Here is a 19,883-nt window from a genome sequence, read left to right on the forward strand (position 1 = left end):
TGCCTCACTCTTAACAGGCCTTTTGCAGAGAGCAACTTAAGTGCAGTATTTGCAGAGCCTTCTACCCAAAGTTCTTACTGACTACTACTTTAATTCTGTAATTCTTGTTTTATAAAATCTTTTTGAAGACAAAAGCTTTGATATTTAGCCTTTACTTTTTCATATTTTTTTAGATTGATTGTAAAACAACTAACTGGGTATGATATAAATTAATGTACCCAAGATGAGAAGAGAGGAGAGATAGATGATATATTTGAGGAAAGAAACCTTGGTGTTCTGCCTCTGAGTGAAATAAAGCTCAAGGGTAAAGGGGGAAAAATGGCTTGGAAATGTCTTTGGGGTAAAGTCAGGGGTCAGTAAAAAGGATAAGAGCTAAGGAAGGAGTAGCATTACTCTTGAAGCAGGAGTTGTGGGAGTATGTTAAAGAGAGCAGAGAAATGAATGCTTGACTGATTTAGGCAAAAATTTAAGTGGATGATTTGTGGGAGATGTTAAAGAGAGCAAGGAAATGAATGCTTGACTGATTTAGGCAAAAATTTAAGTGGATTGCGAGAGATGGGTGATTATTTGTGCTTATGCACCAGGTCATGATAAGAAATATCATGAAAGGCATCAAGTTTTTTGTAGTATATACATGAACTTTTTACAAATTACCCATTGTCAATATGACTGCACTATATGTATTAGTAGTCATTTCCAAGATTGCTGTGTTTTGCATTTGGGGGAGTATTTAGTTCTGGTCAGAATATAGAGAAGGTTATGGAAAGTTATGCCTTTCTTGCATTTATTTATTGTAACATTGTACTAGATGCATTTAAAGCAGCAAGTATTACAGAATTCAAATAGTACCTTTTTCACTTTATGAAATTATTTTGATACAAAGGTTTTTCATGGTACTGGCACCTCTTTGCAGTTAGTAGTTGTTAGGCAGTCAACCACCAGGGAGGGATATTACCAGTGCTACATGCTTGGATATTGGGAGGGCTAGTGACAGTTGCATAGTGAACCAGCACTTCAGTGGTTGTTAGGTTGCACTCCTATGACCCAGGTAGCTGTCTTTTCTTTCTGCCTCACCCACACATGTATTACTGGTATTCTGTACACAAGCATACAATCTGTCTTTGTTGCACATGATATGTGATGACACTTAACTCTCATAGCTCTCTCTTTGTAACTGGATTTTCCTTCAGTGAGCACTATCCTTTAGCCCTGTCTTTTAAAAAGCAGTATGTTAGGAGCAATAGACAGAAGTAGTAGGTAGGAACATGTAGGCAGAAGCATTAGGTAGAAGAAATCAGTAGGAACATTAGATAGGAACCTCTGCAAACACTGTGCTAGAGTTGCCCTCTGGCAGTGACCTGTAAATGGTGAGGCACTAAAGGCTAAGAAGTGGCATCCGAGTTCACTAGATATGGAGAGACCATTGCTGTAACCACCCCTGTGAGGGAGTTCCACAAGGGAACAGTTGTTATAGATAGATAGCACCTCTTTATACTGCCTGCAACTTGGGGAGCAGGTGTGCATCTAGCATGCCTTCTATTGATAATTGAAAGAGTATTTGACCATCTTTATGTATAGTATCTTTAGATTTAACTGTCATTGGAATTTTATGGATATTTATGTAATTTTAGAACTTTTTATACTTAACCATAACTTTAATTCAGATCAGGGTTGAAACCTGGAAATAAATAAGGATTGATAAATATCTGATTATATACAGCATATACTGTTATCTGTATTGGAGAGCTGCATTCTATCATTGTGTCAGCCATTACAAAAACTTTACAGGCATATTTTTCTTCCACTTTTGTCGTTATGAACATTGAAAATATTTTTCTCCATAAAAAGAAGTAAGACAAAACTTTAATCTCACATAGTTGATGAAGTGTTTGTGCAATTGCATTTTCAAGCCTTCTTGTGTTGCTTTCTGTAATGCATTTTCTTGGCTTCTTTATTTCATCTACTGAATAGTATTTTATGTTTACCCCACATGAATGGCTGATAAATATTCATTTCACAGTCTTCTCATTAACTCTCGCAGGTCTCTGATCTTAAAACTTGAGTTACTAGGTTCAGACCATATTGTGGCTTGTTTCTAGATCTGTTTTCAGAAAACATTTACAAGCCTTTGTGTTGGTTATATTATATTGTCTTATAATGAGGCTGAATAATGTACATTACAAGGGTAATGTAAGTTCTAAGCATCTAGAAATAGGCCTTAGTATATGAAAAATACCTCTGAATTTCAAGATTAATGGTTTGCCAGTTATGATGAGGAACCTGTTCAATGAGTCTTTGTCAGCCATTATGCAGAGTTAAACTTATACGCTTTAGTATTTCATAGATAAAATAAAGAAGTCAGAACTGATGGAGGAAGGTAACTAAAGAAAGTAGTGAAACTCACTTACATAGATACTTCTTTGCATAATTCAACTTCATCTTTTCTTGTATATTAAATTATTTCATACAAAAAGGGTATATTCATTATCTGTAATGACATAAGTGTGACTGAATTGTCTATGAATGAGTTTGCTTTTTGTGATTGTTAGCATCTTGATAGAATGCAACTCTCAAGTATTATCACCACTGACCTGGTTATTTCTGTCTATTCAAGGAGTGACTAGAAGGGAATTTTTTTTCAAGATAGTATTTTGATTGTATGTTTGAGTATTTTGATTGTATGTTTGTATGTACAGATGTCCCCCTTTTTGGTAATAGATGCATATCCAAAAAGTGCTACTTTTAGCAAAATTAAGCATATCATCTGTTTCCATAGATATATAAACATGAATTGAGATGCAAAACATGATCAGATTGTTTGATTTCCATGACTCAAAAATTGGAAGTTGGATTGCTTGCTTGACAATTTTGTACTGTTATTGTTCTGAGTTAGCTTTGCAGTAACTGTAATATGTCAGTAAAACTGTAGAATATTAAAGAAATAAGCAGCATGTGCAGGTGTAGCTACCTTTTTTCTGTCATGTCCAGTGTACTTTCATTTCTTATATTTCTCATCTACTCTTATTCTATTCTTTCAGAGTAGTTTGTTATTTTGTTTTAAATTCTGATTCTTTTTTCTCCATAAAATCCTCATTTTTTCTTTTTTGATTGATATACATCATTTGCCTAAATTTTCTGTTCAAGGTTTTGTAATGTATGCTCTTTGCCCACCATTCATCCCTTGTTCATCATTAAAATAATAGTGACAATCTACATTGCTCAATTACTTTAAATTGGACCAAGTGCTATCTTAATTGAAAATTTGCTTTGATTTATCAGCTACTTTAAAATGAAATTTTTGTAAGAAGGATAGTTTAAATTAAGAACTACCTGTGTAACAACTACTTGAACGCAAACATCCAAACCAACCTCCCAGGTAATCTCACTCCTGGCACAAACACAGCACAGAATACACCATCCTACCCTTCATAATCTAAATGTATCACTCCATAGATAGAACACCATTCACACACTAAACATTCTGCAGCTCAAAAAAAAAAAAAAACTACTCCAGGAACATGCCGTACTGAAAAGCCCTTGAGGACTCAACACTTGCACACCACGATGTCCCATTCGTCAAAATCACATGCACAAAACAGGGCAAATGAGAGTTGTTGTGAGAGTATCATTAAATTTTAGGGAGAATAAGAAAATGTTTTGTTTTGGAAGGAGGTAAATGATGTGTATAAGACAAGTGAACAAATGAGAACATCAGTGAAATGGGCAAGTGGGGAAGTAATAACAGGTGGTAATGAAGTGAGAAGATGGAGTGAATATTTTGAAGTTTTGCTGAATGTGTTTGATGATAGAGTGGAAGATATAGGGTGTTTTGGTCGTGGAGATGTGCAAAGTGAGAGGGTCAGGGAGAACGGTTTGGTTAAGGAAAAAGTAGTGAAAGCTTTGCAGAAGATGAAATCCAACAAGTTGGTTGGTTTGGATGGTATTGCAGTAGAATTTATTGAAAAAGGGAGTGACTCTGTTGTTGATTGGTTGGTAAGGATATTCACTGTATGTATGGACCATGGTGAAGTGCCTGAGGATTAGTGAAATGCATAAATAGTGCCATTGTACAAAGGCAAAGGGGATAAAGGTGAGTGTTTAAACGACAGAGGCATAAGTTTGTTGAGTATTCCTGGGATATTATATAGGAGGGTATTGATTGAAAGGGTGAAGGCATGTACAGAGCATCAGATTGGGGAAGAGCAGTGTGGTTTCAGAAGTGGTAGAGGATGTGTGGGTCAGGTGTTTGATTTGAAGAATGTGTATGAGCAATACTTAGAAAAACAGATGGATTTGTATGTGGCATTTATGGATCTGGAGAAGGCATATGATAGGGTTGATAGAGATGCTTTGTGGAAGGTCTTAAGGGTATATGGTGTGGGAGGTGAGTTGCTAGAAGTGAAAAGTTTTTACCAAGGATGCAAGGCATGTGTACAAGTAGGAAGAGAGGAGAGTGATTTGTTCCCGGTGAATGTAGGTTTGCAGTAGGGGTGTTTGATGTCCCCATGGTTGTTTAATTTGTTTATGGTTGGGGTGGTTAGGGAGGTAAATGTAAGAGTTTTGGAGGGAGGTGCGAGTATGCAGTCTGTTGGGGATGAGAGGGCCTGGGAAGTGAGTCAGTTGTTGTTCGCTGATGATACAGCTCTAGTGACTGATTCAAGTGATAAACTGCAGAAGTTGATGACGGAGTTTGGAAAAGCATATGAAAGAGAAAGTTTAGAGTAAATGTGAATAAGAGCAAGGTTATTAGGTTCAGTAGGGTTGAGGGACAAGTTAGTTGGGATGTAAGTTTGAATGGAGAAAAATTTGAGTAAGTGCAGTGTTTTAGATATCTGGGAGTGGACTTAGCAGTGAATGGAACCATGGAAGTGGAAGTGAGTCACAGGTTAGGGGAGGGGGGTGAAGATTCTGGGAGTGATGAAGAATGTGTAGGAGAGACCATTACCTTTAAGAACAAAAATGTTTATGTTTGAAGGAATAGTAACTCCATCAATGTTATATGGTTGTGAGGCATGGGCTATAGACAAGGTTGTATGGAGGAGGGTGGATGTGTTGGAAATGAAATGTTTGAGGACAACATGTGGTGTGAGCTGGTTCAATTAAGTAATGAAAGGGTAAGAGAGATGGATAGAAATGATAATAGTGTGGTTGAGAGAGTGGAAGAGGATGTGTTGAAATGGTTTGAACATATGGATAGAATGAGTGAGGAAAGATTGACAAAGAGGATATACTTTTCAGATGTGGAGGGAAGAAGGAGAGGCGGGAGACCAAATCAGAGGTGGAAGGATGGAGTGAAAAAGATTTTGAGCGATCAGGGCCTGAACATACAGAAAGGTGTGAGGCGTGCAAGGAATAGAGTGAATTGGAATGATGTGGTATACTGGGGTCGACTTGCTGTCAATGGACTGAACCAGGAATGGATGAAGGCAGCAAGTGTGAATATATACATGGGCATATATGTATGTGTCTATGTATATATAAATTGGTATGTATGTATATGTGCATGTATGGGTGTTTATATATATATAAACAAAGTGTGCAAAGTGAGAGGGTTAGGGAAAATGATTTGGTAAACAGAGAAGAGGTAGTGAAAGCTTTGTGGAAGATGAAAGCCGGCAAGGCAGCAGATTTGGATGGTATTGCAGTGGAATTTATTAAAAAAGGGGGTGACTGTATTGTTGACTGGTTGGTAAGGTTATTTAATGTATGTATGACTCATGGTGAGGTGCCTGAGGATTGGCGGAATGCGTGCATAGTGCCATTGTACAAAGGCAAAGGGGATAAGAGTGAGTGCTCAAATTACAGAGGTATAAGTTTGTTGAGTATTCCTGGTAAATTATATGGGAGGGTATTGATTGAGAGGGTGAAGGCATGTACAGAGCATCAGATTGGGGAAGAGCAGTGTGGTTTCAGAAGTGGTAGAGGATGTGTGGATCAGGTGTTTGCTTTGAAGAATGTATGTGAGAAATACTTAGAAAAGCAAATGGATTTGTATGTAGCATTTATGGATCTGGAGAAGGCATATGATAGAGTTGATAGAGATGCTCTGTGGAAGGTATTAAGAATATATGGTGTGGGAGGAAAGTTGTTAGAAGCAGTGAAAAGTTTTTATCAAGGATGTAAGGCATGTGTACGTGTAGGAAGAGAGGAAAGTGATTGGTTCTCAGTGAATGTAGGTTTGCGGCAGGGGTGTGTGATGTCTCCATGGTTGTTTAATTTGTTTATGGATGGGGTTGTTAGGGAGGTAAATGCAAGAGTTTTGGAAAGAGGGGCAAGTATGAAGTCTGTTGGGGATGAGAGAGCTTGGGAAGTGAGTCAGTTGTTGTTCACTGATGATACAGCGCTGGTGGCTGATTCATGTGAGAAACTGCAGAAGCTGGTGACTGAGTTTGGAAAAGTGTGTGGAAGAAGAAAGTTAAGAGTAAATGTGAATAAGAGCAAGGTTATTAGGTACAGTAGGGTTGAGGGTCAAGTCAATTGGGAGGTGAGTTTGAATGGAGAAAAACTGGAGGAAGTGAAGTGTTTTAGATATCTGGGAGTGGATCTGGCAGCGGATGGAACCATGGAAGCGGAAGTGGATCATAGGGTTCGGGAGAGGGGGCGAAAATCCTGGGGGCCTTGAAGAATGTGTGGAAGTCGAGAACATTATCTCGGAAAGCAAAAATGGGTATGTTTGAAGGAATAGTGGTTCCAACAATGTTGTATGGTTGCGAGGCATGGGCTATGGATAGAGTTGTGCGCAGGAGGATGGATGTGCTGGAAATGAGATGTTTGAGGACAATGTGTGGTGTGAGGTGGTTTGATCGAGTGAGTAACGTAAGGGTAAGAGAGATGTGTGGAAATAAAAAGAGCGTGGTTGAGAGAGCAGAAGAGGGTGTTTTGAAGTGGTTTGGGCACATGGAGAGGATGAGTGAGGAAAGATTGACCAAGAGGATATATGTGTCGGAGGTGGAGGGAACAAGGAGAAGAGGGAGACCAAATTGGAGGTGGAAAGATGGAGTGAAAAAGATTTTGTGTGATCGGGGCCTGAACATGCAGGAGGGTGAAAGGAGGGCAAGGAATAGAGTGAATTGGAGCGATGTGGTATACCGGGGTTGACGTGCTGTCAGTGGATTGAAGCAAGGCATGTGAAGCGTCTGGGGTAAACCATGGAAAGCTGTGTAGGTATGTATATTTGCGTGTGTGGACGTATGTATATACATGTGTATGGGGGGGGGCCATTTCTTTCGTCTGTTTCCTTGCGCTACCTCGCAAACGCGGGAGACAGCGACAAAGTATAATAAATATATAAAATAATATATATATATATATATATATATATATATATATATATATATATATATATATATTTTTTTTTTTCCAAAAGAAGGAACAGAGAACGAGGCCAGGTGAGGATATTCCCTCAGAGGCCTAGTCCTCTGTTCTTAACGCTACCTTGCTAACCCGGGAAATGGCGAATAGTTTGAAAGAAAAAAAGAAAGCTATACAGACATATTCATATATACACATGGGACTAGCATACCACATGCGCCTGCCTTAGTAGCAGTTTATATGTTGTAGCAGGTGGGAATATTTTGTTGTGCTCTCTACTTCTGCCCTGGATTTTTCTTTCATACCCTTACCACCTGCAATGGTTGGAAGTACTCACTTTACAAGTGACAAAATAGCTTCTATAGTTGCACTTTACAAGGGAAATTTGCCACTTCAGGAAACTTTTGATATCATTGTGAGCTTGAGTTCAGTACAATGATGGGCGAAGAAATTTAATGATTTCAGTGGCACAAACCCTTATGAAACGACGTGGGAAGGCCAGAATATCCTCAACAGGTACTCTGTTCTTACATATCAAGTGGATGCGTATCCACACTGATAGCAAGAGAATTAAAAGAGAAAAATGGAAGTGAGGTGTTGTTGATAGCTGGGAGTGAACATGGCAATGATTGGAATCATGGAAATGGAAGCGAGTCATAAGGTGGATGAGGGGGCGAAGGTTCTGGAAGCACTGAGGAATGTATGGAAAGAGAGGTGATTATCTAGGAGAGGGGAAAGGAGTGTGTTTGAAAGTACAGTCCAAACATTATATTGATGCAAGGCATAGGCTATAGATAAGACTGTGTGGAGATCATGTAGTGCTAGGTGGTTTGATTGAGTAAATAATGAAAGGAGAAGAGAAAGGTGTGGTAATAAGAAGAGTGCTGCTGAAAGAAAAGAGGAGGGTGTGCTGAAATGGGTTGGACATATGGAAAGAATTAGTGAGGAAAGTTTGGCAAACAGTACGGATGGTATATGATGACAGCATCATGTTGACTCGCCTTTGTAATCTTGCTGAGCAACAACAGGACCATTGCAAATCATTACTGGGATGTGGCCTATGCATGTCAACAAGTGGGATGAAGTGTGAGGGGCGGTGAGTTGACCTGTCTTTGTTCTTTAATGTTGGAGGCTCCAGTTACTGACAAAAGTCCACATCAAGGCCGAGCCTTAAGTAAAATATAGAGGTTAATGAAATGGAAGAAGAAGAGATGAGGAGAAGTATTTATGAATTTTGGAGTAAATGAGAAACCTGCTTTTTAAAAAGTGCCAGTTCACAGGTATTGGGAAAGACATGAGAGGGTAGAGAGTTCCAAAACTTCAAGGTGTAGGGAAAGAAAAAGTTATGAAAATGGCCCACCTTTGAGTTGCTGACGTCATATGCCACAATTCCAAGTTCTCAGATTTGTAGTTTGTAGTATGGTTGTTCATAGTGGGTTCCCTAGTATATAGTGAGGCAGGTCGTTCTATTCAGAGGTGTCAGGTATGAAGCATGGGTATTGTGTTGGGATTTGCCAGGTGTGTAGCATGGTAGGTTCTCGCTTTCTGTGGATTCAGGTGTGGAGCATATCAATCTTATTTTCAGAGGTGCCAGGTGTGTAGTATGGAAGGTTCATTTGTTCTTGTCTCAATTATGATGTAGCGGGTTCATGTTGATGTATACTCATTGTAGCGGGTTCGTGTTGATGTGCATTCAGGTGGCTTGCATTCCACTTGTATTTATTTTAGCTTCTGGAGTTTGTGACATGGTTAGGTATCTTGTTTGAGGTTCTCAGACATGTAATATGGCGGATTCAATTGTGTTTATTCTCAACTGTCATGTATGTAGCATGGCAGATTCACAGTCTTGAGTTATGGAGTGGGTTTGGTGCAATTATTTTGGATTCTCAGGTATGGTGTAGCGGGTTCAGAGTTTAACTGGGTTGCAAGGTCGGTTAAACTGCCTGGTTATGAGTCAAGCAGAATGCTACACTGCAGGGCCGGATGTATCAAGTTCAGTACAGCATGTACACATTAATGTCTCAGGTGTGCAAATGACAGGTATATGTGTTCATACCTGTTTGTTACACATACAGACTGGGTGCCTCAGTTGTTTTGGAGGTTTACATTTATTCTACGTGGCTAGTGTTGTTTTTCATTGTTGCTAAGGCAGTGTTAGCTTTGTTCATCATGGCTGGAGTTTCCCAGTTCATTGTAGCAGGTTAAGTTTGTCCGGTGCTGTTGGTTGTATTTTCGTTCACTGGGGTTAGGGTGGTCTAAGGTTGGTATCGGTATTATATTGGCATTGTGTTCGGGGTGTGTTAGGTCTCTTTGGTGATGCTAGTGTTATGTTCACTGTCCTTAGGGTGATGTTAGGTTTGTTCATCATGGTTGATGTTTAGGTGTTCATTGTCCCTAGGGTGGTGTTAGGCTTGTTTATTGTCCCTTAGGTGGATATCTCATGTGGCAATATTATTGTAGAATTTATTATTTACTCACACTCGATCTCTAGCTGTCATGTGTAATGCACCAAAACCATAGCTCCCTATCCACATCCAGGCCCCACAGACCTTTCCGTTTACCTCAGACGCTTCATATGCCCTGGTTCAGTCCATTGACAGCGCACTGATCCCGGTATACCACATCGTTCCAATACGCTCTATTCCTTGCACGCCTCTCACCCTCCTGTATGTTTAGGCCCCGATTGCTCAGAATCTTTTTCACTCCATTCTTCCACCTCCAGTTTGGTCTCCCGCTTCTCTTTGTTCTTTCCACCTCTGGCACATATATCCTCTTTATCAATCTTTTTATACTTCATCTCCATTTTTCGCATTAACAAAGTAACACCAGGAACAGACCAAGAAAAGCTGCATTAGCTAATATCCATTCTCTAGCTGTCATCTGCAATGCACTGAAACTTTAGCTCCTAATCGAGAGCAGACCCCATAAACATTTCCATTGTTTACCCCAAACGTTTTACATGCCCTGATTTAGCCCATTGACAGAACGTCAACCCAGGCTGTATACCTTATGGTTCCAATTCACTCTATCCCGTGCACATCATTCAACTTCCAGCATGTTCAGGCCCCGATTACTTAGATTCTTTTTCACAACATACCTCCATTTACAATCTGGTCTTATCTCTATCCTTGTTCCCTCTACTTTTAACACATGCACCCTCCTTGTTAACCTCTCCTCTCTCAGTCTCTCCATATGTCCCCACCATTTCAGCTTATCCTCTTCAGCTCTCTCAACCACTTTTTTTTATTACCACACTTCTTTCCTACCCTTTTATTGCTTACTCAGTCAAATCAACTCATACCATATACTGTATTTAAACATTTGATTTCTGATACATTCACCTTCTTCTGCACATCCTCATCTGTGGCCCATACCTCTCATCCATATAGCATTGTTGGGACCAGTGTATCTTCAGACATATTCCTTTTTGCCTTTTCAGTCAATGACCTTTCTTGCCGCATTCTTCAGTGCTCTCAGAGCCTTCGCCCCCTTGCCCACCCTATATCTCACTTCCACCTACATGGTTCGATTAGCTGCCATTCACTCTTTAGGTATCTTAAACATTTCACTTCTTCCAATTTTTCTCCATTCAAACTCAAACTCAAGCCTGCTGAATAGAATGATTTTGCTTTTATTTTTTTTTTTTTTTTTTTTTTTATACTTTGTCGCTGTCTCCCGCGTTTGCGAGGTAGCGCAAGGAAACAGACGAAAGAAATGGCCCAACCCCCCCCATACACATGTACATACACACGTCCACACACGCAAATATACATACCTACACAGCTTTCCATGGTTTACCCCGGACGCTTCACATGCCTTGATTCAATCCACCGACAGCACGTCAACCCCTGTATACCACATCGCTCCAATTCACTCTATTCCTTGCCCTCCTTTCACCCTCCTGCATGTTCAGGCCCCGATCACACAAAATCCTTTTCACTCCATCTTTCCACCTCCAATTTGGTCTCCCTCTTCTCCTCGTTCCCTCCACCTCCGACACATATATCCTCTTGGTCAATCTTTCCTCACTCATTCTCTCCATGTGCCCAAACCATTTCAAAACACCCTCTTCTGCTCTCTCAACCACGCTCTTTTTATTTCCACACATCTCTCTTACCCTTACGTTACTTACTCGATCAAACCACCTCACACCACACATTGTCCTCAAACATCTCATTTCCAGCACATCCATCCTCCTGCGCACAACTCTATCCATAGCCCACGCCTCGCAACCATACAACATTGTTGGAACTACTATTCCTTCAAACATACCCATTCTTGCTTTCCGGGATAATGTTCTCGACTTCCACACATTTTTCAAGGCTCCCAAAATTTTCGCCCCCTCCCCCACCCTATGATCCACTTCCGCTTCCATGGTTCCATCCGCTGACAGATCCACTCCCAGATATCTAAAACACTTCACTTCCTCCAGTTTTTCTCCATTCAAACTTACCTCCCAATTGACTTGACCCTCAACCCTACTGTACCTAATAACCTTGCTCTTATTCACATTTACTCTTAACTTTCTTCTTCCACACACTTTACCAAACTCCGTCACCAGCTTCTGCAGTTTCTCACATGAATCCGCCACCAGCGCTGTATCATCAGCGAACAACAACTGACTCACTTCCCAAGCTCTCTTATCCCCAACAGACTTCATACTTGCCCCTCTTTCCAAGACTCTTGCATTTACCTCCCTAACAACCCCATCCATAAACAAATTAAACAACCATGGAGACATCACACACCCCTGCCGCAAACCTACATTCACTGAGAACCAATCACTTTCCTCTCTTCCTACACGTACACATGCCTTACATCCTCGATAAAAACTTTTCACTGCTTCTAACAACTTGCCTCCCACACCATATATTCTTAATACCTTCCACAGAGCATCTCTATCAACTCTATCATATGCCTTCTCCAGATCCATAAATGCTACATACAAATCCATTTGCTTTTCTAAGTATTTCTCGCATACATTCTTCAAAGCAAACACCTGATCCACACATCCTCTACCACTTCTGAAACCACACTGCTCTTCCCCAATCTGATGCTCTGAACATGCCTTCACCCTCTCAATCAATACTCTCCCATATAGTTTACCAGGAATACTCAACAAACTTATACCTCTGTAATTTGAGCACTCACTCTTATCCCCTTTGCCTTTGTACAATGGCACTATGCACGCATTCCGCCAATCCTCAGGCACCTCACCATGAGTCATACATACATTAAATAACCTTACCAACCAGTCAACAATACAGTCACCCCCTTTTTTAATAAATTCCACTGCAATACCATCCAAACCTGCTGCCTTGCCGGCTTTCATCTTCCGCAAAGCTTTCACTACCTCCTCTCTGTTTACCAAATCATTTTCCCTAACCCTCTCACTTTGCACACCACCTCGACCCAAACACCCTATATCTGCCACTCTGTCATCAGACACATTCAACAAACCTTCAAAATACTCATTCCATCTCCTTCTCACATCACCACTACTTGTTATCACCTCCCCATTTACGCCCTTCACTGAAGTTCCCATTTGCTCCCTTGTCTTACGCACCCTATTTACCTCCTTCCAGAACATCTTTTTATTCTCCCTAAAATTTACTGATAGTCTCTCACCCCAATTCTCATTTGCCCTTTTTTTCACCTCTTGCACCTTTCTCTTGACCTCCTGTCTCTTTCTTTTATACTTCTCCCACTCAATTGCATTTTTTCCCTGCAAAAATCGTCCAAATGCCTCTCTCTTCTCTTTCACTAATACTCTTACTTCTTCATCCCACCACTCACTACCCTTTCTAAACAGCCCACCTCCCACTCTTCTCATGCCACAAGCATCTTTTGCGCAATCCATCACTGATTCCCTTTACTTAAAAACTTCCACCTTTCACAAACAGTCCCAAACTCAGTCACCAACTTCTGCAACTTCTCACGCGAATCTGCGGCCAGTGCTGTATCGTCACCAAACAATAAATGACATCCCATGCCCCCTCATCCCCTTCAGACTGCATACAACTGACATCCCATGCCCCCCTCATCCCCTTCAGGCTGCATACACCTGACATCCCATGCCCCCTCATCCCCTTCAGACTGCATACAACTGACATCCCATGCCCCCTCATCCCCTTCAGACTGCATACAACTGACATCCCATGCCCCCTCATCCCCTTCAGACTGCATACAACTGACATCCCATGCCCCCCTCATCCCCTTCAGATTGCGTACTCACCCCTCCCTCCAAGATTGTCGCGTTTAGCTCCCTCTACCTCATCCATAAACAAATTAGGCAGATATGGTGAAATTACACCCTTTCCTTCGACCAGCCTACCCTTAGAACAACTTACTTCTTTCTTCACACTTGCAACACTTGCCTTACACCCTTAACAAGAACTTCTCTGTTTCTAAAAGCTTTCCTGCCACACCACATATCCTTAAGATCTTGCATGAGACATCTCTCTCAACCCTATCATTTGTTTTCTTCAGATCCATAAATGCACTTACCATTTTACCTGTTTAAGTATTTCTCACACATACTTGAATCAAACACCTGATCCACTCATTCATTCTCATTTCTGAAGCCACACTGTTCCTCCCGTCCGATTCTTTCTACATACCATCACCCTCTCAATTACCTTACCAGGTACGTTTAACAAGTTTATGCATCTGTAGTTTGAACACTCCTGTATCCCCCTTGACTTTATAGAATGGCACTATACACGTATTCCGCCAATCCTCAGGCAACTCACCATGATCCACACGTACGTTGAAAATCGTAACTAACCAATCAACAACACAGCACCCCCCTTCTTGAGAAATTCAACTGCATTATCATTCACTTCAGCTGCCTTGCCACGTTTCATCGTACTTAAAGCTTTCACCACCTCTTCTCTCTTCACCAAACCATTCTCCAGGACCCAAGTACTCTACATGTAACATACTATCATCAGATTTATTCATCATTCCTCCGGTATCTTGGAGAGCAAAAATAGGTATGTATGTTTGAAGGAATAGTGGTTCCAACAGTGTTATATTGTTGCGAGGCATGAACTATAGATAAGGTTGTACGGAGGAGGGTGAATGTGTTGGAAATGAAATGCTTAAGGACAATATGTGGTGTGAGATGGTTTGATTAAGTAAGTAATGAAAGGGTAAGAGAGATGTGTGGTAATAAAAAGAGTGTGGTTGAGAGAGCAAAGGAGGATGTATTGAAATGGTTTGGTCACATGAAGAGAATGAGTGAGGAAAGATTGACAAAGAGGATATATGTGTCAGAGTTGGAGGGAACGAGAAGTGGGAGACCAAATTGGAAGTGGAAAGATGGAGTGAAAAAGATTTTGAGCGATCGGAGCCTGGACCTGCAAGAGGGTGAGAGGCGTGCAAGGAATAGAGTGAATTGGAACGATGTTGCATACCGGGGTCAGCGTGCTGTCAGTGGATTGAACCAGGGCATGTGAAGCGTCTGGGGTAAACCATGGAAAGTTCTGTGGAGTTTGGATGTGGAAAGGGAGCTGTGGTTTCGGTGCATTACACTTGACAGGTAGAAACTGAGTGTGAACGAATGTGGCCTTTGTTGTCTTTTCCTAGCGCTATCTCGCGCGGGGGAAGGGGGTTGTCATTTCATGTGTGGCGGGGTGGCGACGAAAATGGATGAAGGCAGGTGTGAATAAGAACATGTATATATATATATATATATATATATATATATATATATATATATATATATATATATATATATATTTATTTATTTATTTATATTTATTATACTTTGTCGCTGTCTCCCGCGTTTGCGAGGTAGCGCAAGGAAACAGACGAAAGAAATGGCCCAACCCCCCCCATACACATGTATATACATACGTCCACACACGCAAATATACATACCTACACAGCTTTCCATGGTTTACCCCAGACGCTTCACATGCCCTGCTTCAATCCACTGACAGCACGTCAACCCCGGTATACCACATCGCTCCAATTCACTCTATTCCTTGCCCTCCTTTCACCCTCCTGCATGTTCAGGCCCCGATCACACAAAATCTTTTTCACTCCATCTTTCCACCTCCAATTTGGTCTCCCTCTTCTCCTTGTTCCCTCCACCTCCGACACATATATCCTCTTGGTCAATCTTTCCTCACTCATCCTCTCCATGTGCCCAAACCACTTCAAAACACCCTCTTCTGCTCTCTCAACCACGCTCTTTTTATTTCCACACATCTCTCTTACCCTTACGTTACTCACTCGATCAAACCACCTCACACCACACATTGTCCTCAAACATCTCATTTCCAGCACATCCATCCTCCTGCGCACAACTCTATCCATAGCCCACGCCTCGCAACCATACAACATTGTTGGAACCACTATTCCTTCAAACATACCCATTTTTGCTTTCCGAGATAATGTTCTCGACTTCCACACATTCTTCAAGGCCCCCAGGATTTTCGCCCCCTCCCCCACCCTATGATCCACTTCCGCTTCCATGGTTCCATCCGCTGCCAGATCCACTCCCAGATATCTAAAACACTTCACTTCCTCCAGTTTTTCTCCATTCAAACTCACCTCCCAATTGACTTGACCCTCAACCCTACTGTACCTAATAACCTTGCTCTTATTCACATTTACTCTTAACTTTCTTCTTCCACACACTTTTCCAAACTCAGTCACCAGCTTCTGCAGTTTCTCACATGAATCAGCCACCAGCGCTGTATCATCAGCGAACAACAACTGACTCACTTCCCAAGCTCTCTCATCCCCAACAGACTTCATACTTGCCCCTCTTTCCAAAACTCTTGCATTTACCTCCCTAACAACCCCATCCATAAACAAATTAAACAACCATGGAGACATCACACACCCCTGCCGCAAACCTACATTCACTGAGAACCAATCACTTTCCTCTCTTCCTACACGTACACATGCCTTACATCCTCGATAAAAACTTTTCACTGCTCCTAACAACTTTCCTCCCACACCATATATTCTTAATACCTTCCACAGAGCATCTCTATCAACTCTATCATATGCCTTCTCCAGATCCATAAATGCTACATACAAATCCATTTGCTTTTCTAAGTATTTCTCACATATATATATAATATATATATATATATATATATATATATATATATATATATATATATATATATATATATATATATATATGAAGTGAAGTGTTTTAGATATCTGGGAGTGGATCTGGCAGCGGATGGAACCATGGAAGCGGAAGTGGATCATAGGGTGGGCGAGGGGGCGAAAATTCTGGGAGCCTTGAAGAATGTGTGGAAGTCGAGAACATTATCTCGGAAAGCAAAAATGGGTATGTTTGAAGGAATAGTGGTTCCAACAATGTTGTATGGTTGCGAGGCGTGGACTATGGATAGAGTTGTGCGCAGGAGGATGGATGTGCTGGAAATGAGATGTTTGAGGATAATGTGTGGTGTGAGGTGGTTTGATCGAGTAAGTAACGTAAGGGTAAGAGAGATGTGTGGAAATAAAAAGAGCGTGGTTGAGAGAGCAGAAGAGGGTGATTTGAAATGGTTTGGTCACATGGAGAGAATGAGTGAGGAAAGATTGACCAAGAGGATATACGTGTCGGAGGTGGAGGGAACGAGGAGAAGAGGGAGACCAAATTGGAGGTGGAAAGATGGAGTGAAAAAGATTTTGTGTGATCGGGGCCTGAACATGCAGGAGGGTGAAAGGAGGGCAAGGAATAGAGTGAATTGGAGCGATGTGGTATACCGGGGTTGACGTGCTGTCAGTGATTGAATCAAGGCATGTGAAGCGTCTGGGGTAAACCATGGAAAGCTGTGTAGGTATGTATATTCGCGTGTGTGGACGTATGTATATACATGTGTATGGGGGTGGGTTGGGCCATTTCTTTCGTCTGTTTCCTTGCGCTACCTCGCAAACGCGGGAGACCGGAAAAAAAAAAAAAAAAAAAAAAAAATATATATATATATATATATATATATATATATATATATATATATATATATATATATATATATATATGTCTGTACATGTATATGTATGTATACGTTGAAATGTATAGGTATGTATATGTGCGTATGTGGGCGTTCATGTATATATATACATGTGCATGAGGGTGGGTTGGGTCATTCGTCTGTTTCCTTGCGCCACCTCGCTAACGCGGGAGACAGCGCCAAAGTATGATGAATATATATATATATATATATATATATATATATATATATATATATATATATATATATATATATATATATATATATACCACCGTTCCGTTATCTCACGGTTGGTTTTAAAAGCTTGGCTGTGTTGTTTCAGCGGCAATTTTCAAGGTAATTCCCCCATATGTGTGGGGAACGACGACAGAGTATAAGCAGGGTAAGGTGAAGCAGCAGCTGTTGTGGGTGGAGTCGGTGTTGTATCGGTGGGAGGAGCGAACGGTGACAGTTAACTGGACGCCGCGGTCGGGTGAGCACAGTTGCGTTCTGCTAACCTACGACCTCGCTCCACATCTCTGCCATCACACTTTGCCTGTCTTTCAGGTAACGCCTTACTATAACCTGCTCTCCTTACAGCTTCTGAGTAACACTGTGGAGAGATCAGTTGCCGTATATATGAAAGACATTACGCCAATGGGAAATGCTCTGTTGTGTTGCTCTCGTTCGGTGAACAGGTGCACCGACAGGTGACAATGGTGTAACGGAATATGGAGAGTGGTGGTGATAAGATTCCACTCTTCGAGTAGGTCTACAGTGGACCGTTGTTCTCATCGGCCAGTTACCTGTGTCCTATCCATAAGCACACGCTTTCAGGTGGGACATCATAGGCTTATGATAGTCTTATTTCATGGGATGTCATGAAATACTCCTTATTTTATATATATTTTTTTTTTACTTATTAAGAGAACCAGGGTGTCTGCTGGTAGGGAAGTGTGAGAGAGAAGTAAATGCCACAGTGCAAAGCCTCGTATGTGTTATGGGGGAATCCCCCACACTCCAGGAAATGGAAATCACGTTTAACAAGTTCTTCAGATTGCAGGTGGTAAAAGGAAGGCCATGAGTTAAGCCAGTGTTTTAAAGTGTGGCAGTGATACATGTAACCTTTCTACTGTAGGGACAAATGGAGGAAGGCTGGTGGCGCAGACTTAATGTGCCTTAGTTGGTGTAGGAAGACTGGTGACGTAGACTTGATGTGCCTCAGGTGTAGGTCGGTGTGTGCGTGGCGGTGCACCGTCATGGTTTTCCTCATGCGCGTGGTCACGTTCACAGCCTAAACCTCGTGGAAGTGGCTAACAGCGTTCACCCTGTTAGCCTGAACCAGCATCGCTTTCCTTCCGACGTCGCTGTATCTGGTGGTTGTTGTGCACCACCTTGTTGCGTTGTGCTGGACGGCAAAGAGGGCTTGTCGGATACCATGTTAAGTAGTCCGTCTTTGGGGACTTCATGGTAGCAGCAGGAATGTTTTTAAGTCCGTTGATATTCCTTGTTAGGCAGTTGAAAGGCTACGGCTCCTGGAATTAAGTTCCTTCATTGCTCTAAAGACAATGCTTGAAGTACATACTTGTCCGAAATTTTGAAACAAAAAGTTTTGTGAGCAAAAAAATATGAACTTTTATCTTCAATTTTCTCAGAAACATAATTTCATTTCAAGACTAAATATAAGAAGTATTTTTCCTGCTGAATACAAATCTGGTGTTAGAATAATGTTTAGTCGTCTGTGTGACAATCAGTTAAGCTGTTAAATAAGTCAATTTTAAAATATTTTGTTCCTTTGCATCATATTTACTGAGTATGTATCGGGCACAGACCATTATGATATATTTTCCATGATTATTTCAAGTATAGAAGTGTTTGAATATCCTATCTTTCAATTTTGAAGCAAAATGTTTTTGGAGCTAAAGAAATACCCTAAATTATTAACCTTCAATTTTTTACTATTTTTCTCGGAAAAATAGATATCCTGTAAAAACTCATTATAAGAAGGCATGTACAGAGCATCAGATTGGGGAAGAGCAGTGTGGTTTCAGAAGTGATAGAGGATGTGTGGATCAGGTGTTTGCTTTGAAGAGTGTATGTAAGAAATACATAGAAAAGCAAATGGATTTGTATGTGGCATTTATGGATCTGGAGAAGGCATATGATAAGAGTTGATAGAGATGCTCTGTGGAAGGTATTAAGAATATATGGTGTGGGAGGCAAGTTGTTAGAAGCAGTAAAAAGTTTTTATCGAGGATGTAAGGCATGTGTACGTGTAGGAAGAGAGGAAAGTGATTGATTCTCAGTGAATGTAGGTTTACGACAGGGGTGTGTGATGTCTCCATGGTTTAATTTGTTTATGGATGGGGTTGTTAGGGAGGTGAATGCAAGAGTTTTGGAAAGGGGCAAGTATGCAGTCTGTTGTGGATGAAAGAGCTTGGGAAGTGAGTCAGTTGTTGTTCGCTGATGATACAGGGCTGGTGGCTGATTCAGGTGAGAAACTACAGAAGCTGGTGACTGAGTTTGGTAAAGTGTGTGAAAGAAGAAAGCTGAGAGTAAATGTGAATAAGAGCAAGTTTATTAGGTACAATAGGGTTGAGGGACAAG

The 19,883-nt window shown here is 41.1% G+C and overlaps 1 protein-coding gene across 8 annotated transcripts in view; it reads left to right on the forward strand.

The window, feature by feature from the left end:
• The window catches only part of LOC139757752 (peptidylglycine alpha-amidating monooxygenase-like), a 151,173-nt gene that overhangs the window by 2,130 nt on the left and 129,160 nt on the right, over positions 1–19,883 (forward strand). Inside the window, exon 1 of one of the 8 annotated variants that reach the window (XM_071678511.1) lies at positions 17,706–17,843. The exons of 6 other annotated variants lie outside the window; for them this stretch is intronic. The gene's annotated coding sequence lies outside the window, so the exon portion shown is untranslated. Of the gene's footprint in view, positions 1–17,705; positions 17,844–19,883 lie in introns of those variants that run through there. One more of the 8 variants, XM_071678515.1, reaches the window with a different exon arrangement.

This window comes from Panulirus ornatus, chromosome 28 (genome assembly GCF_036320965.1).
Source record: "Panulirus ornatus isolate Po-2019 chromosome 28, ASM3632096v1, whole genome shotgun sequence".
Lineage (NCBI taxonomy): Eukaryota > Metazoa > Arthropoda > Malacostraca > Decapoda > Palinuridae > Panulirus > Panulirus ornatus.